Source organism: Dromiciops gliroides, chromosome 3 (genome assembly GCF_019393635.1).
Source record: "Dromiciops gliroides isolate mDroGli1 chromosome 3, mDroGli1.pri, whole genome shotgun sequence".
Taxonomy (NCBI): Eukaryota; Metazoa; Chordata; class Mammalia; order Microbiotheria; family Microbiotheriidae; genus Dromiciops; species Dromiciops gliroides.
Window position 1 is genome coordinate 302,888,446 of NC_057863.1, and position 18,937 is coordinate 302,907,382.

The 18,937-nt window shown below is 37.8% G+C and overlaps 1 protein-coding gene and 1 pseudogene across 7 annotated transcripts in view; one reads left to right on the plus strand and one right to left on the minus strand.

The window, feature by feature from the left end:
• Positions 1 to 18,937, plus strand: part of SH3KBP1 (SH3 domain containing kinase binding protein 1) — a 463,133-nt gene that overhangs the window by 101,932 nt on the left and 342,264 nt on the right. The gene's annotated exons all lie outside the window — the stretch shown is intronic.
• The window catches only part of LOC122746080, a 52,646-nt pseudogene continuing 43,998 nt past the window's right edge, over positions 10,290 to 18,937 (minus strand).

The following is an 18,937-nucleotide window of genomic DNA, read 5'->3' on the forward strand; positions in this document are numbered from 1 at the left end:
TCCTTATCTGAAAAATATTTGCAGGATCTACCTCACATAATTGTTGTGAGAAGAGTGCTTCATAAGCTGAGTGCTATGTAGATGAGTTTGTTATGACACAAAGAGTCCTGCTAGGTCAGGTACTTTGGATCTGTGATCTCATCAGTGTGGGTTCTCCAACTACCAGTGGTTATTGTAGTTCAGTCATTCTCACGTAAAGCAGCTATTTGTTGAATATATTCTATGTGTGCCCTAATCTCTCATGTATTACATAATAACATGTTACATAATAACAGCAGCTATTTCCATGCCATATATCAGAACCATGGTTTTTGTGGTGTTGAATTTATGTATTTTGCATATTTATGTATTTTATGATTTTATGAATTTCTTTAAATAGATTACATATTAAGAACAAGATACTTCTAGGTCCATTAGGTACTTTGGCTGAGTTATGTCATTTTCAGAAACTTTTCCCCTCTCATTTACAATTTCACTTTGAATCATGACTTCCTGCTACTTTATTGAAGTTAATTATCCTATTGATTAGGTAGGCTCTGCTGATTCTCTAGGGTTTTCTAAGTAAACCATCATTGTCATCTAAAAATAGTTCAGTCCTTTCTTTAAAAAGATCCTAAGATTTGGTCTAATTTTTTGGTTGTGTCCTTTATTTTTTTTAACCTGAATCTTGTTGTTTTGGATGTTGTTATTAATATTGTTATTTGGATAGCATTAGTAAAATAGAAGGGTTTGTTGATAGTTTTTTCAAGAGAGTTGGGATTTGGATTTTGGCAAGCATCTTGAGATGCAGCTGCATTTCCAAATGGTAACATTTATCATGGACTCAGATTTAAATGTTTATGACATGCCTTCTGATGTCCCTAGAAATCATAGGGTGCTGACTCACTGTACTGTGGAAGTCTTAGCAGCTGAGCTAGCTCAGCTAGGGACTTTGATCAGCTCCTTATGGTTTTATCTAGAATGACTTAGAGAATCAGAAGGTCTTGTGGGGAAGAAGTGAAGGAGTAGAGGAAAACAAGAATCCATGGCTAGCTAACTGACTTGCCTAGAATTAGATAATGTCTTTTGGAGCTTTTTGAGTGCTTTCAAGAAAGTCGTAGTATAAGTATGGAAAATAGTATTAATGATTTTTGAGGTTGGAGAGCTATTTCCATATGCTCCTATGTTCATGGTGCTGTTTATGGTTTGTTTTGGAGAGAAAATGGAAGCCAGAGTACGTGTGAACTTCAAGAAATTCAGCTTGTGTTGAACCATGATTTTGGTGGTAGGGGAGAGAGAAGAGCAGTGAAATGTGTGCTTAGGGAACTCAGCTGTTGTTTTTTCCTCTCTGAAAATAAACATGTTTCTTAAGCCTTATTGTTCTTTCTCCTTAGATGAAAAGCCGGAAGATCATATGCTTGCTGGAGACTGACCTTCATTGCTTTTTACTCTTTAGTTCAATGTGTTTTGCCTTTCTCTCTTCCCTCCATCATCTGCCTTCTAAAAATAGGTGCTTCCCATTCTTATGTTCCTTGTAGCTTCCCTCCTGCCCTCTTGTCAGCTCAATTTCCTTAGCTGATATGAGGTATAGGTCTTTCCCATTTCCTACTTTCCTAATTGAAAATGGATGTCAGAGTAACCTGGGGTATGGGAAAATCTCTATAGACCTGTTGCACATCCTGAATAACTATCTTCCCTAAACCAGTTATTTTCCATTTTGTTCTTCTATCCACAGTGCATAGCATAGTGCCTTTTACATAGTAGGCACTTATAATTTAGTAAACATTTATTAAGTGCCTACTATTTGCCAGTCACTATGCTAAGTATTGGAGATACAAATAAGAGAAAGAAAGTCTTTGCCTTCAAAGAACTTAGAATCTAATGGGAAAAGATGATACACAAAAGGAAGATGGACAGGGGAGGGCATCTTGTTCTGTGGAGTTGAAACTGGACAGAGGTGCAGATGCAAAGTGGAGAATGAATAATGCATGTTGTATTGATTCAGGATTTTGAGTTGCCACCTAGAATTTCGAGCTGGAATCAAGAGTTCATCCAGTGTCCATCTCCTTCATTTGACAAATGAGGACATTGAAGCTAGGAGAGATGGAGTGATTTGGCCAAAGTCATCCAGGTGGTAAGGAGCAAATCTGGCATTGGAACTCAGGTCCTCTGGAGTTTCCAAATAAATCTTTAATTATTATTCATAATTTTACTTATGATAGTCACCAGTCACTTATCCATGAGTGAATATTTTGCTTTTAAGATTTTTTTCCCTTTCTTTGGTCCTGTGAATTCAGTGTTCTAGGCAATTCCTGGTGATGAAATTTCCTCTACCAATGGAGGTATGCAAGTGCTCTGCAATTTATAGTTACAGAGAATAACCAGGGGAGCTGAGAAATTACCCAGGGCCCCATGCTCGTATATGTCAGAAAGTAGCCAGAATCCTAGGGAGACTTTCTACTTCTTACGCCAAGCTCCTCTTTAGATTTGAAGTCTACCACTGTCAATTTGTAAACTTCTTTCCCCTGTGTCTTGCTGGACTACGTCTTGGCACTTGTGTAATACTCTCCACCAATCTGAGAGAGGATTGGGATCAAGGAAGAATCTGAATGGCTATAAAAATGTCTCAGTGTTTGCATTTATTTATGTGTCTCAACTTTTCAAAGTCAAATGTAAATGGTTTTTACTCATTTTTATTTGTTCATTCAAACATTTTAAGGGTCTACTGTGTATAAGCCACTATGCTAGGTAATGGGGTTACAAGTATATATACAAGACAGACCTCACTCTTGAGGAGTTTATAATGTAATAGAGGAAACATATGTACACAGATAACTAAGAGAGGAGAGAGAATGAGACAAATGAAATGTGTGATCCAGGCAAAGTGCTATTTTATATATTTTTTATATAAATTTGTATATATATATATATATATATATATATATATATATATATATATATATATATATATAAATTTTTGGTGAGGCAGTGGCTGTTAAGTGACTTGCCCAAGGTCACACAGCTAGTGTCAAGTGTCTGAGGCTGTATTTGAACTCAGGTTCTCCTGAATCCAGGGCTGGTGCTCTATCCACTGTGCCACCTAGTTGTCCTTAGTGCTATTAGATATTAAAAGAAAGGAGGATTATTTTTATTTGGGAGGGCCATTTTGGATTATATAATGCCTTAACTTCTTTTCTTCCTCTTTTCCCTCCCCCAATAATTTTGAGAGAAAATATAACAGAATGTTTAAGTGATAGTTGAGAATTCCAGAAATATTCACTGCCCAATGGCTACATGATCATGTATCTGCCTGACTAGTGATTCTTCCAACAGGCATTCTTTTAAATACTTGGTATTCTTTTTTGGGGGGGGGCAGGGTAAGGCTATTGGGGTTAAGTGACTTGCCCAGGGTCACACAGTTAGTAAGTGTCAAGTGTCTGAGGTCACACTTGAATTCAGGTCCTCCTGACTCCAGGTCCAGTGCTCTATCCACTGTGCCACCTAGCTGCCCCAATACTTAGTTGTTGTTGTTGTTGTTGTTTTTTTGGTGAGGCAATTGGGGTTAAGTGACTTGCCCAGGGTCACACAGCCAGTAAGTGTCAAGTGTCTGAGGCTGGATTTGAACTCAGGTCCTCCTGACTCCAGGGCTGGTGCTCCATCCACTGTGCCACCTAGCTGCCCCAATACTTAGTATTCTTAAAGAGTATCTGAATCTAAGATTTTTGTTTAAAATCTCATTTTCAGACTCCCTTAGTTCTGAAATTGTGATAACTTGCATAGGAGGTAAACTGAATTTTACCTTTGTAAGGTAACTAACTATAAATCCAGGGTTTGCTAGGCACTTTCAGAGTGTAAAAAAGATGAAAAGCATACTTAGCATTAATGAATTTGTGCACAAACTTTGCTCCCTCAACTAATGTGAAAGCTATGTCTGAGACTAGAATAAAAAAGGACCATTCCCCCCCCCCAAATCTATGCTAAAACCAAATTAGGAATAGAATCACTTTACTCCCCTGGGACATCAGCAAGCTATCTGGCAATCCTGCTTTTCCTATTTTTCTCTCCCCCAGTCACATTTGTTATTGTGTTGATTTTTGACCCCGTTTTGGAGACAATGTAGCAGGATGTTTAAGTGATAGAATAGAGACTTTTCTTCCGGTAGAGACATTCACTGTCCATCATCGCTTGATATTTGAATCTATTTGACCCAGTGTAGTTTCCCAAAAAAAACATCCTTCTAAATACTTTGTATTCTGAGAGCTGATCTTGGCTATCTGCAAAATGAGAAATTTGATCTAAATGATCTTTTTGACATCTCTTCAAGTATTTGTTCATTAGAGGCCCTGAAATAAAAATCTGTTACATGGAATCTCGACTTCCACTTTCTTCCCATTCATTTTCACCATTTGCAAGTATCTGGTTTGGTCATCAATTCCTAAATCCACCCCTTTATGATTCCATGTTTGGTTACTTTGTGAACTTGAAATGACTAAAACTGTGTTTCTTTTAAAAACTTTCTTTAATTTACTCTTCACTAATTCAGATGGACATTCTCTTGGTAGGTACAAGTTCATGAGGTCTTGGTTTATATATGTAAAACCCAAATAAAGAAAGAAGGCAGTTGGCTTCTGCTAAAAAGTTTCTTCGATCAAGAGATATATTTTAGACTGTAATTTGGGTGAAATTTGTACACATGCAAGTTATCTACATACCACAGTATGAGTGGGGTGTTTGCTGGTGCAACTTTTATTGGAGAAAACATATATTGGAGTCAGTAAGCACCATATGCCCCATTTTTGCTAACTCTGCGCAGATCATGTGCATACATTATTCTGGGGGGGGGGGAGAGGCAGGAATTGTGTAGAGCTTTTCAGCTGTCTTAAATAATCCCCATCTTGCTCTTACCACAGAGTATGCTGTTCTCCAACTGTCTTTTCCTCTGATACTAATTATAACTTCTTCATATTAGACTATACTCTTCCTCTTTTTCTTGCAATCAGAAATGTCCCAAATTCTTAACCACCAGTGTTTGTTTGTCTGTTTTTTAGGGGGAAAAGTGTCACTTGATTTAGGTTAAAGAAAAAGATGTGCAGAAATCAGAGGGACCCTGTATGTGTTTATCGGTCAGAGTAGTGTTGTGTAGGATGGTAGAATGATTTGTCTGACCAATGAATCAGAGACTTTGTTCAGAAGTAATATGTTCCTGCACTCTTTTTTTCCGTAGTACCTTTCCAGATGAGTTCCTCTGAGCTTTCTTCATATTTAAATGAACATTCTTTTCATCTGTCAAAGTCTTAGTAAAGCTGATTTATCTGAAATTGTAAGTTAAGTTGTTGTTATGTCTTGATCTTCTCCAGTATGATTATCGAGTAGCTTGCTGATGTCCTGTGTGTACTGAGGGCAAAGTGATTCTATTTCTAAGTTGGTTTAAACATGGTTCTTTCAGGTAAAACGATTGACACCTTTTACTTTTGGTGTAAGGAACAGTTTTCCCATTTGTTGAGGGAACAAGATTTTTTTTTTTAACCCAGTAACTCAGATTATAATTCTGAATTGATTAAAAATTATTCCTCTGTTAATTTTGCAGCAGGGTTTATAATAATTTTCATGTAATCCTCTTTTAATTTTATATAACTAAAAACATCCATTATATTTTTTTGTAATCCTCTCTGTGGCTTGTGGTCATGCACTCTTCTATCCATAGATCTGATATGTTATTTCTTCCTTGCCTCTCTAATTTATTTATATCATTCTTTTTTTAAAATTTTTTTTATTTTTTATATCATTCTTTATGTCCAAGTCATGTACCTATTTAGAGCTTATTTTGGTATATGGTATAAAGTGTCAGTTCATATCTAGTTTTGTTTTTTTTTTCTTTTTAAGTGAGGCAATTGGGGTTAAGTGACTTGCCCAGGGTCACACAGCTAGTAAATGTTAAGTGTCTGAGGCCGGATTTGAACTCAGGTGCTCCTGAATCCAGGGCCAGTGCTTTATCCACTGCACCACCTAGCTGCCCTCATATCTAGTTTTTGTCAGACTACTTCCAGTTTTTCTATATAACAATTTTGACAAGTTTCTAATACATTTAACTAGCTTAGATGTAGTTTCTGTCTTTTGCCCTTTGGTATAGAAAGAGTTTTGTTTTGTCTTCTTCAGAGAATACGCTGCACATGGTTGTCAGTGAAACGTGTAACTGTGTAAAACCAGTTACCATGGTGGTCAGAATTACCAGTTAGATGAGTTCATGGTATTTCAGAAGCAATGGGAATTGGTGACCAAGTCAAATACTTGAAAGTAGTGAAAATGAATGGGAAGAATGTGGGAGATGAGATTCAACTTAAATTTTTTATTAAGGGCCTCTTATGAACAAGGCACTGTGTGATAGTAACGATAGAACATCAGCTTGGCATCTGTCGAAGGAGCCAAGAACTGGTCAAACTAGTCCAACAGCAAAAAAAGCAAAAACAAACTATCAGTGCAGAGGTTTCCAATGTTTGAGATCCTCAGTAATCAGTTTGTACATCTCTTTAAAAGCTTTTTATTGTAGAATTAAGTTTTTAAAAAATGAATTCTCCTGGATGCTGAAAATGCAGACTGCCTCCCCCCCCCCAAGAAAATTCTCTGAAGATGTACCTTCTTCTATGCTGTGTAAATAATTATATTCGCTCCCTCTACAATTAGCACTCTGTTTAACTGTACACCTGCAGTGGCTCTCTTCCAAACCATGGTGAAACTTGTTGTAAACCTTTTCTTGCAGATAATATCTGGGCACACTGACTGTTCAAGAAATACTGAGAGGCACTTTGGTTACCATAATGTGCAGGTGTTAAAATCTAGGCTTGTAGGCCAGACTTTGCCTAATGTTCTTAGAGGGAAAACTGTTAGCATATTTGCTGGAGTCTTCATTATATGTCCCTTTACAAATATAGTCTTTTGTTTGTTTGTGATGAGTTGTCCTCCATTCATCTAAGTCACATTTGCTTGTACGTGAGATATAAATTGCTTGGATTTCATAATGTGTATGAATTATATGGGTGCTGCTTTTTCTACTCCAAGCTTCTGCCTTTATTCAGTACCTTTACAAAGTGAGAATTCATCAGAGCTCAGCATCTGAACTTGAAAATGCATATGTTCTTCATCGTCAAAGATAAGGCCCTCATTAATAAATCTACTATTTGGGGGGACAAGTAACCCAATTCAGCTCTAACTGTGCATCAATTGCCTAAAATATGAAGACTGTCTACTCCATAAAATATTAGGCCTATCAACTTCCCTACCCTTCAGCAGCTTGGTTGTTATTTTAGTGCTTCCATTGTTTGCACTGTAGTTAGTGAGCTCAGCTGGTTAGAACCCCGTACTCTATTTTCTCCCATTAATTTCTCCCTTCTTCAGCCTGTCCTTCATATTAAAGCCAGCTTAATTGTTCATTCAAACTTTTTATCTTCCTCAGTGTCCTACATAAGGCAGACGCTTAATAAGTATTAGTCAAAGGAATAGATGTTCTCTTGGTCATTGAAGGAAGAACTGCGATCAATACTAGATGGATATTATGGAGAGGTCAATTTTGACTCCTTTTATGAAACCTCTTTTGAAAATTAGAGCTGTCCAAAAGTAGAATGGGGTTTTCCATCTCTGGAGGTCTTGGAGTAGAAGCTGGATGATCACTTATCAGGGATATCAGGTAAAGGGGATTTCAGGTCTGAGATTATCTTCGATTCTTTTCAATTTTGATCCTATAGGTCCTTTTGTGGGTCAAAGTTAACTTTGCTCCATTCCGCTAGTGTGGACTGTTCCTTTCCCCACCTACACACACACACACACACACACACACACACACACACACACACACACACACACACACACCCCAGTCCTGGCCAACTATCATACAAAAACATGCTCGTTAGTTACAGTGGAGACTGATAAGAAAATGTGGCTGGTTTGGTGTAAAAATAACTATCGAAAAAAAGAAAACAAAAATGACTTGAAATGTTTTTTGGAGTGATTTGTGTGTGATAGTGTTATAAACGATGGGTTTTGAGTTAAAGATGAATACTCAAGGGATCCATGTTAGGAGGTGGAGGAACATGTATTAATAGTGTCTACTATGCTTAGGTCACCAAAAAAGGCTGACTCTTTCCTGGGGCCTTCTATTAAGAGCACTGGAGCAGTATGTATAAAAACCTCACATATCTCCATTTATCCTGAGTGAATGAATAGAAACCATAAGATGAGCCTTAATGAAAACTATCTTAGCAATTCATCTAACTTGTGGTGGAGAAGAAGGGAAATTACATAAGAGGTTGTCATGGTGACTTGCCATCAATTTGTTTCAGTTAATTCCTTCTTGAAAGACTGGTGGATTGACATTCACACCATTCCATGTAGTGCGGCTTTATCAGTTGCCCTATTCTCAAAAATGGGAACAATTAATGTACGTAGTTAGTCTGCTTCTCAGCATGCTTCTCGTAGCTGAGATTAACTTTTACTTGAGTGGTTATACTAGCATTTCCTTACAAATCAAGTAAAAAATCATTTGTTAAGCCCTTTCTGTGTGCCTAGGTTCTTAGACTTTTATTTTCCCATTCAGCCCTCTTCCTCATGTTATGTGTTTCACTTCCTTTTAAAGGGACAGTTAAATGTCTGTTCTCACTATCCACCTGAGAAGTATGTATTAACATTTTAGTAACATTGTAGATGTTCATAATCCTGATAATTTAATTTGCGATATCATTTAATGTCAGCTGTTCAATCAAACATGCATACTATACCTTATTCTTAACCTTTAACTTTACCAGCTTTAAAAGAACTTAAATAGAATGTTAGACAATTAATAAACTACCTTTAAACTGTTCAAAGATACAGGGGGATAATTAACTATTAATGGCAAGTCATTCCTCCATGTATAAGTTGGAAATTAAAAAAAATTATTTTTTAAATAATACAAAATAATAAATTAGTAAAGAAGCATTTCAGGGTTTTTTTGGGGGGGGGCTGGGTAATTAGAGTTAAGTGACTTTCCAGGGTCACACAGCTAATAAGTGTCAAGTGTCTGAGGCCAGATTTGAACTCAGGTCCTCCTGAATCCAGGGCTGGTGCCTTATCCACTGGGCCACCTAGTTGCCCCCAGAAGCATTGGGCATTTTTTGTTTTGTTTTGTTTTGTTTTTGCAGGGCAGTGAGGGTTAAGTGACTTGCCCAGGGTCACACAGCTAGTAAGTGTCAAGTGTCTGAGGTCACATTTGAACTCAGGTCCTCCTGAATTCAGGATTGGTGCTTTATCTACTGAGCCACCTAGCTGCTCCCAGAAGTATTATTTTCTTAAAGGAGTTTCCATTCTGTCACTCTTGGACTAAACTTCTCATTGAATCTATCCATAGTATTTGTCCTTGGAATACTTATAACTCCACAGTTCTCTTTCCTTTATGGCCTGAATCTCATGTTTTCTGGTCACTGCACTCATGGAAAACTTAGGGTTAAAATTGAGTAATCCTTAAAGTGTTTTAAACATAGTTTTTACCCTCAAAATGAGAACCTCCTGCCTTCCAGTTGATTTGTTTCACACAAATGCTTTATTTCATTACTGAGACCTGTCTTTGTGATTCCTTTCTTCCTGCCAAGAATAATGGGAAAGCCCTCTTATCGTGGATACTATTTTCCCCTTCAGTCAGAATCCAAGTCTCTGTGAGTCATTAGCAAGTTTTCAGGGGCAGCCGCATTTGGCTTTACCACTGTTGTCAATCTGTAGCAGATTTTTTTTCTCTAGTGCTCAAATATGGTCTCATCATGGACACGAGGGAGTGACTTTCTGATTTCTACCTCCTTGTATATATATATATTTAAAGGTTATTCCCCCCTTTTATTAGTAAATTCCCCTGCTACAAGCTGTCCAAATATTGGCCTTGAATTCACATTCCCAATTCTGCCAATAGTTTATCTTTTTTAAAATGCATTTTTTTATTATGAACTTGAGTCATCAACAAGAATCAACCTTTCCACATGCATAGGAAGAGACGAAAATAAGGTTCCATACAAAACCATGAATCTACCATATACATTTCATTTTTAAAAAAGTCGGCAAATCTAACTGGGCAATACTAAGATTGCCCTTTTTGTTTGTGTTCTGTTATGAACTTTCTATAATCTTCAGTGTATTTTTTTAAAGGACATTTTAAGATTTTTATTGAGAGCTTCTTGGAAAGTAAGGATTATTATCCCTTAGACAAGCTCACACACAATTATTTTGTTGTGAAGATATGCTGGAAATATACAGTGAAGCAGCTGATTCTATAGCTGGTGCTCCAATATACCATCTCACAGCCCATAGTCAAAGGCATCAGGATTATTTTGAAAGAAGAGGTCAAGGAAGCCTTTATATGTCTGCCCATCAGTGATGAGAGCTTCAGATTTGGAGTCCTTTTTTTTTTTTTTGTGCAGCAATGGGGGTTAAGTGACTTGCCCAGGGTCACACAGCTAGTAAGTGTCAAGTGTCTGAGGCTGGATTTGAACTCAGGTATGCCTGAATCCAGGGCCAGTGCTCTATCCACTGCGCCACCTAGCTGCCCCCTGGGGTCCTTCTTAATGGCAGCAATCCACAGCTTCAGAGCAGGGGTGTGATCCACTCCATCAGTTATTACATATGATTTCAACCATTCATATCAGGGCCAGATGAGGTAATCAGTCAGCAGTACAGAGTTTCCACCAAGGAAAGTTGTCTTCTGTTGGGTAAGAACCTCCTACAGTTTGCTGAATTCCTTACAGAGTTCTGCTTTCTGAGTGGTACAGTCTTCCCCATTTCATACCGTTATGAGAACATCCTTGGTCAAAGATGGTATCTTAGAAAACAACTCCACAATCCCCTTTTGTAAAACTTTCTCATATGGATCTCCTGGAAGCAGCTTCTTTCCCGGATAAACTTCATTTAGATCTTCACAAGTTATGGAAGATTAAGGTATCAGAAGACCCTTACTGGTCTCCAGCATTGGTACTAGACCAAGGGGGTGTTTCTTAAAGAACCATTCTGGCTTCTTTTTCAAGTTAATATCGATGGCCTCATGCTTGATTCCTTTGGCCTTCAGGTTGAGTTGGGTTCTCTGGGCAAAGAGGCAGAATCTTATGCTGTATAGCCAGATGACTCCCAGCTGGACAGGACCGAACTGAGTGCTACCTTTTCCCAGGCTCCGATTGGACTCGCTGAATGCCCAGTCTCCTGGGCGTCTGCAGCCATTTCTCTTCTGTGTATTTTTTTTAATGTATGAGGTATTTTATTTTTTCCATTACATGTAAAGATAGTTCTCAACTTTTGTTTATACATGCTTTACAATTTCAGATTTTTCTCCCTCCCTCCCCTCCCTCCCCCCTCCCCTAGACAGCAGGTAATCTGATAAAGGTTATATCTATATATCTCTATACATATACATATAGATATAGATATATATACACACATATATATATATACACATAATAACATTAATCCTATTTCTGCATTAATCCTGTTACAAGAGAAAGAATCAGAGCAGTGATGCAAAACCTCAAAATAGAAAAAAAAACAGCACCCAAAACAAAAGAAATAATATGGTTCAATCAGCATCTATACTCCACAGTTCTTTCTTTCTTTTTTTTTTTCTTGAATTTGGAGATCCTCTTCTATCATGAGTTCCCTGGAACTCTTCTGTACCATTGCATTGGTGAGAAGAATATAGTCCATCACAGTAGGTCAACACTCAATGTTGATGATACTGTGTACAATGTTCTTCTGGTTCTGCTCATCTCACTCATCATCAGCTCACGTAAGACCCTCCAGGTTTCTCTGAACTCTTCCTGCTCATCATTTCTTACAGCACAATAGTATTCCATTGTATTCTTCTGTGTATTTTTAAATGCTTCATTGATGTTTTTTCTTTCTTTCTTTCTTTTTTTTAAAAACCCACCACTATTATGTATAAGGCATTAGTACTGTATCCATTAGGTCTCAATAAATAGGATTTTTTCCCAGGGGTGCCAAATAAGCTGTTATAGCTTTATGCAGTGGTCTATTTAATGTAAGCACTTTTTTTATTGGGATAGTAATATGTAGTAAAGGCAAACCTTTCTCAGTTCTTTATTGTATTCTTAAGCTAAGAGGCAGCATGGTGGTGTTAGAGATAAAGAGCTGGCCATACATGATGGTTCAAGTTCTGTCTCTCACATATACCTGCTGGGGGCTGATGCCACTTATTTCCTCAGAACCCCAGGTAACTGTTGGAGGATTTTAAGTTACAGATGTGTTGCTCATCAGTATTGGTGGAAGGAGTTTTCATACTGCAAAGTTCACATCCTGATACAATTAGAGGTTCACATTCTCCCATCTCCCATCTCCACACCCTCCCCACCCTCCCCCGAATTAATAAAACTCAAAGACCTTAATGGTAGAATTTTGCTTTTAGAAGAACTCCTGAAGTCGGATGGTTTTACTCCTTGTTAAGATGATGTTAGAGAATTCTGTGCTGCTAGTTACAGGGCTCAGATGAATTTTTCAGATCTAACATCTGGGAAAAGAGTGGAAAAGTGGTATTGTCAAACTCTGCAGATAGAGATTCCAAAGGAGAACTGAAGTAGAAAGCTTTGCAGTTATGGGGCGGCTAGGTGGCACAGTGGATAAAGCACCAGTCCTGGATTCAGGAGTACCTGAGTTCAAATCCGGCCTCAGACACTTGACACTTACTAGCTGTGTGACCCTGGGCAAGTCACTTAACCCCCATTGCCCCGCAAAAAAAAAAAAAGAAAGCTTTGCAGTTAGACTGTTTGATAAAAATATGAACAAAGAGGAGGAGGAGGAAGAAGAGGAAGGGTGAGGCTGCAATCATTCATTATCTGAAAATGCCCCTATGAGAATTTTCTAGTGTATGAATTTATGGTGATAATGATCAAGATAGTTTTACTGAAACGGGTGGAGGAGGAAGGAAGGGGGAACTGTGCTTTAAAAAGAGAGAGAACCTATATCTTTAGGGTCTAATGAATTTTCACATAAAATAAAAGAAAACTAACCTCTTTGGGAGTTGTGTCCTGTAGACAACATTGGTTCACAATACTGGATTAAACAATGTATTTTATATTTTTGGCAGGGAAAAAAAGATGGACGTGCCAAAAGAAATGACACTAATTTTCATTTTGGGGATTCTGCTCCCATCTTCTAAGTGATTATCTTGATGTACTGACTTGGCAAATTTGTGTTCTAATGGGATGAGTCTAAGAATAAAAGAGGTTTAGGGAATTAATTAATATTTTAAGTACTTTATTTACATTTAGTGCCAAGTAATTAAGCTTCATTGATTTGGTTCAAACTGTCTTTTAAAATACAATGAAGCTGTCTCTCAGAGGAAACTCAGAAATAGAGTCATAGACTCTCAGAATTTGAAGGAAGCTCAGAAGCCATGTACTCCAACCATACCTGAACTAGAATTCTCTTCCATGTATCTGACAAAGGGATATGCAGCTTTTGCTTGAATGCCCTATAGGGAAGGGGAATTCATTATCTCCAGAGATTCGGAGTTTAATTAGGTTTTTTATTCTGTCCCATGTGAGTGAGCTCTTGAACAAACTGGGAAAATAATGATTTCAAATCATAGCTGTTGGATGATACACAATTAGGAGAATAAATTCCATACTCCATTATTAGTGATTTGTTTTCGCCTTGGGAAGAACACATCAAGTAATTTTCTCTAGGGGCTAGTCTTAGGTCTGGAACTAGATTGTCTTTTTTTTTTTTTTCAGTGAGAGAATGAGAAGGATAACCACAAAATCTGCAGATAAAGCTAAGCTAGGAAATGTAGCTAGCATTTGAGAATATAATGATGATGATGGTGCTCTTAGATTTACAATTAAGTATATTAATTAAGTATATTATCTCATTTCATCCTCACTACAACCCAGTGAGATAGATGCCAGTATTTTCCCCATCTTACAATTGAGGAAACTGAGGCAAACCAAAGTTAAATGGCTTGCCCGAATTTACCCAGAAAGTAAGTTTCAGAAGCATCAAGTTCTGAAATAAATCAAAGTCATAATGGAGGAATAAAGTGTCTTTATTTGAGATAACAGGGTAGCAAACCTGCCAACGTGGGGGATGGCTCAGCATTGTAGTGCTCTAAAGACAACGGTTTTCTTAACCTGGAGACCCAAGAAAAAGGTTCTTATACTTTTAGGAGAAAAGGGGGAGGTAACAAAGCCTGGTCATAAAACCCCAGGCGCTCTTGGCAATCTGGGCAGGGAAACCATTTCATTCTGATTGTTTTACCCTTCATGCTATGAATTCCAATGGAAGGGGGCAAGGATATTAGGAGCTGCGATCCAGGTTAATCTAGGTTCCTTTACAAGAAATCTCAGGGTAGGGGGATTTAGGAAATGGTTCAGCTCAACCTAATCGAGAATAAATATCTTAAGATGAGGAATATAAGGACATTACTGAAATTCTGACATTATTAGGACTGTAAAGAGGTAGTGACAGTTAATATCACATTTGGTATTAATAATTTTCTCTTATTATTTTAACAAGTTTCTGTCAGAAGCCACATTTGAACTCAGGTCTTCCTGACTCTTGGCTCTATCCACTCTTAGCCAGTGCCTGAAGCCATTTCATCAGAGTTCAAACCTACCTGAGCTTGCAAGGGCAGCTAGGTGGTAGAGTAGATAAAGCTCTGACCCTGAATTTGAGAGGACCTGAGTTCAAATATGACTTCAGACACTTACTAGTTGTGTGACCCTGGGCAAGTCACTTACCCCCAATTACCTTAAACATCTGGGGCCATCTCTAGTCGTCCTTGCCACTGGACCCAAATGGCTCTGGAGGAGAAAGTAGGGCTGGTGACTTTGAACAGCCCTTCCTCACTTAAATCCAATTGACTGCAAGTCGTGACATCTGTCATGATCCTCTTCAAGAACGAAGGACAAACAACAACAACTTGAACTTTCATTTAATTGTCAGAACTTTTGAGAATCAAGGGTCACTTACAAGTCAGGAGGAGTACCGCTGTAGAACGTTCTCAGTGGAAAAAGACAGAGGATAGGAAAAGGATTGAGATGACTAAGATGTTAAAAAGGAGACCCATGAGGAAAACTTCAGGAAACTGAGATTATTAACTGGAAATAACCTGAAACTCATAAAGGATGTGGATGACTTATGACTGTTCAGGTATCTGATAGGAGGTTGATGAGAGAGGGAGAGGAAGATATTTAAAGAAGAGGAAATACTTTGTAAAGCCCATTTCCTATCTTTAGAATGATGGAAAATAGGCTTAAATGTTCAAAGAAAGGACAATATAGGTGATGCTATAATGTGCGTGTATAAATTCTAATTTTCATTGACAGGTATACATATAGACAAATAAAAGCATAAAAAACCCCAACCCCCCAAGAGATATTAAATGATAATGCATATGTCTGCAAAGTGTAATTTTTTCCCCAAGTATTTTCTAACCTTCCCCTTTGGTCTTGTCCAGCTCTCTACTTTAAATTTCTTCCTGTGGTACATCTACAATTGTGAAGCCAGAATTCAAGTTCTTGCCTATCTATATGCCAGTAAGCTAAAATAATTACAGAGAGCAGGAGAAAGAAAGAAATGCTTCTCACTCTCTGTTTAGAGATGCTAAATGATTACGCATATGTCTACAAACTTCAGGTATTATTAATTGTTAGCTAGCCCCAAATAAAAGAGATATATGTTCAATTTAATGTATTCTATTGTTTTATTTTTGTCTGTGTATCCTCAGTCCTTTGCATATTGCTAGGCCTGTGGTACTATCATTTAATAAATATTTTTTGATTTATTGATTAACCGTACTCACATCAACATTGATTTTGTGATCTTCTTTAACCTTGTCTCTGTGTATTAAGGAGGCATCATGACGGAGGGAAAAGAACAGTGGATTTGGAGTCATATTGGCTCTGTAACTGTGTGACCTTGGAAACATTTAACTTCTCAGGGCCTCAGTTTCCTCCTATGTAAAATGAGGGGGTTGAACCTGATTATCTCAAAAGTCATTTCAATGATAAATTGTAAGATTGTTGTTGTTATTTTAAAAAAAAATCACATGGTTGTATCCAGGGTGTGTGTGTTATCTTTTGGTTCTTCTTTCTTTTCCTTGTTGCCATTTTCCTTTAAATGTCTTCCTATGTCTAATTGACATCAGGCATTTCTGATGAAAGTTTCACATCCATAAAAATGTATGAGACCGGCAAAAATTTGTAAGAGTAAGAACTGTTCTCCAATAGATAAGTGGTCAAGGAATACGAAGAGGGAGTTCTTAAGTGAAGAAACACAAAATAATCATGGGTTAATTTAAAAACAAAATAATCCTATGGAGATCATGTTTATGTTAGCTATTATTTTTACTACTACTACTACTACCACCACCACCACCATCATCATCCACTGTCACCATAGTGCCACCTACTACTACTGCTGCTGCTACTACTACTACTACTACTACTACTACTACTACCACCACCACCACCACCACCATCACTATCACCACCACCACTACCACTACCACCACTACCACCAGCAGTAGCACCATTCCTCCTCCTCCTCCTCCTCCTTCTCCTTGTCCTTATATGTAGCCAATGGAAAAGGAGAAGGAATAATTAAATAAGAAAACCAATTGGGGGCATCTAGGTGGTACAGTGGATAGAACGTGGGCCCTGGAGTCAGGAGGACCTGAGTTCAAATCTGACCTCAGACACTTGACACTTATTAGCTATGTGACCCTGGGCAAGTCACTTAACCCCAATTACCTAACAAAAAAAGAAAGAAAGAAAGAAAGAAAGAAAGAAAGAAAGAAAGAAAGAAAGAAAGAAAGAAAGAAAGAAAACCAATTGACACCTTGGAAACCTTGGACAGTTCTATTTATAAGAAAATCTTTTCTCAGGAAAACAGTGACATTTGGCTCCCTTTAATTTCCTTTGTTTTTAGTTCCTCACCAAAAAAAAAAAAAAAAAAGAAAGAAAGAAAAGAAAAGAAAAAGCTGATCAAGAAAATATCTGTAGCTACAACCCAATATACCTGTATGCTCATTTCTAAAATATAGGAATAAGTCACATCAATAGGACATCTTTGAGAAAGATATGAGCCATAGATAGGCTTTCATAAAACATTTTCCTACAATAGATCAGATCTTTATACTCAAACAGGTGACAAAAAGTACAGTAAATACAAGATCCCACTGTGCTCAGTTTTTGTTGACAAAACATTTGATGAGACTGAACAAAAGAGTCTGTAATTCTGTGACCTTGATTTGCCCTTTACCGCCTGTTCTAGATTGATCAGCAGTCTGAATTATAATACTCCTGAGTGACCCTGAGGGTTCCTTGAGAGTGACACCAAACCTGAAGGAACATTTTTAGAATCAGCCCTCCCTAGTTTCTTGGAACCTATCTAGCCCTGAATTGAATTGAGTTCCGGACATTAAAAGATCTAGAGTGACTTTCCAGAAGTTGTTCTGTTACAAGCTCACCCTTTACTAGCTAGCTAAGTGCTTTTTTTTTTTTTTTTTTTGGTGAGGCAATTGGGGTTGAGTGACTTGCCTAGGGTCACACAGCTAGTAAGTGTTAAGTGTCTGAGGCCGGATTTGAACTCAGGTCCTCCTGACTCCAGGGTGGGTGCTCTATCCACTGCGCCACCTAGCTGTCCCCTAAGTGCTTTTTTGGGGTATTGGATCTTTAGATATCCGCCCTGTTTCTTTGACTCATGCTTACTAAATCAGAAACCATGGGGTTTTTTTGTTGGGTTTTTTTTGGGGGGGGTTTTTTGTACTTTTGGCCACCTTCTTTTCATGTCTAAAGCCCACTATGATTTTGGTGGAAGAATGGTGATGGGAGTGGAATTGGAAATGTGGTTCAGTAATTGTGTTGAGTGTAATGAAATTTGAGTTAGCTTAAATTATATTAAATGCTTGTTGAAGAGAGCAACTTTCTTTGACATGCTTCTTTTTTGGGGGGTGGGGCACAATTCTTAACCTTTTCTGTGTCATGTACCCCTAGGACAGTCTGGTGAACCTATGGGCCCTTTCTCAGAATAATGTTTTCAAATGGATGAAATAAAATACATAGCTTTACAAAGGAAATCAATTACAATGAAACAAAGATGTAATTTTTTTCCTATCCAAGTTTATAGACCCTATGCAGGTGTGTGTGTGTGTGTGTGTGTGTGTGTAGTTGGAATCCCCATGCAATTTAATACAATAAAAGGGATGCTGAAAAACAAAATCTACCCCCCCACACCTGTTCCTATTGTTATGTAGCTAGGTCCTGATTAGAACAATGAGTCCCCCTGAAGTGGTTGCATTATTTGACTTCCCACTGAATCTTTCCATTGGGATGTGTAACCTAACATGATTATATAACTTTTAATAGTATAAATTGAAAACAATCAGTAAGTCAATAAACATTTATTAACTATATACTATGTTGCAGGCCCTGTGTTAAGGACTATGCAAAGAGAGGCAAAAAAGACAGACCCTGACCTTGAGGAGCTCACAGTCTAATAGACAACCACTTCTGGGGATTCATTCACACTAATGGTGACCCAGCATGTGACTTTGTGGTGTGTATTGGCTACATCTTAGGCCCAGATGAGAGTGAAATATCATTTTATGCCTGTGAATTGAGATATCAATTTCTAAATGTCATGATGTTTCCTGTTCTACAGATAGGGCATGTTGTGTGCCAATAAGACACATTTGTTGGATTCTGACATCTGCTATGCAACGAACAGAGTTCAATTACAATTTTATTACTGTACTTGAAGCAAAAGTCATTAGAATCCTTCTCTGATGAGGGATTAACCAGATCTAGGAGACCACAGACTGGTGAATGAGAGAAGAATCTACTAATGCCATTCAGTAATAAATGTTTCTTAAGCATTCCCTCAAATCCAATGTGAATAGAGGTTTTGTCTAGGATCTGTCAGGAATAAAAAAGGAGTGCAA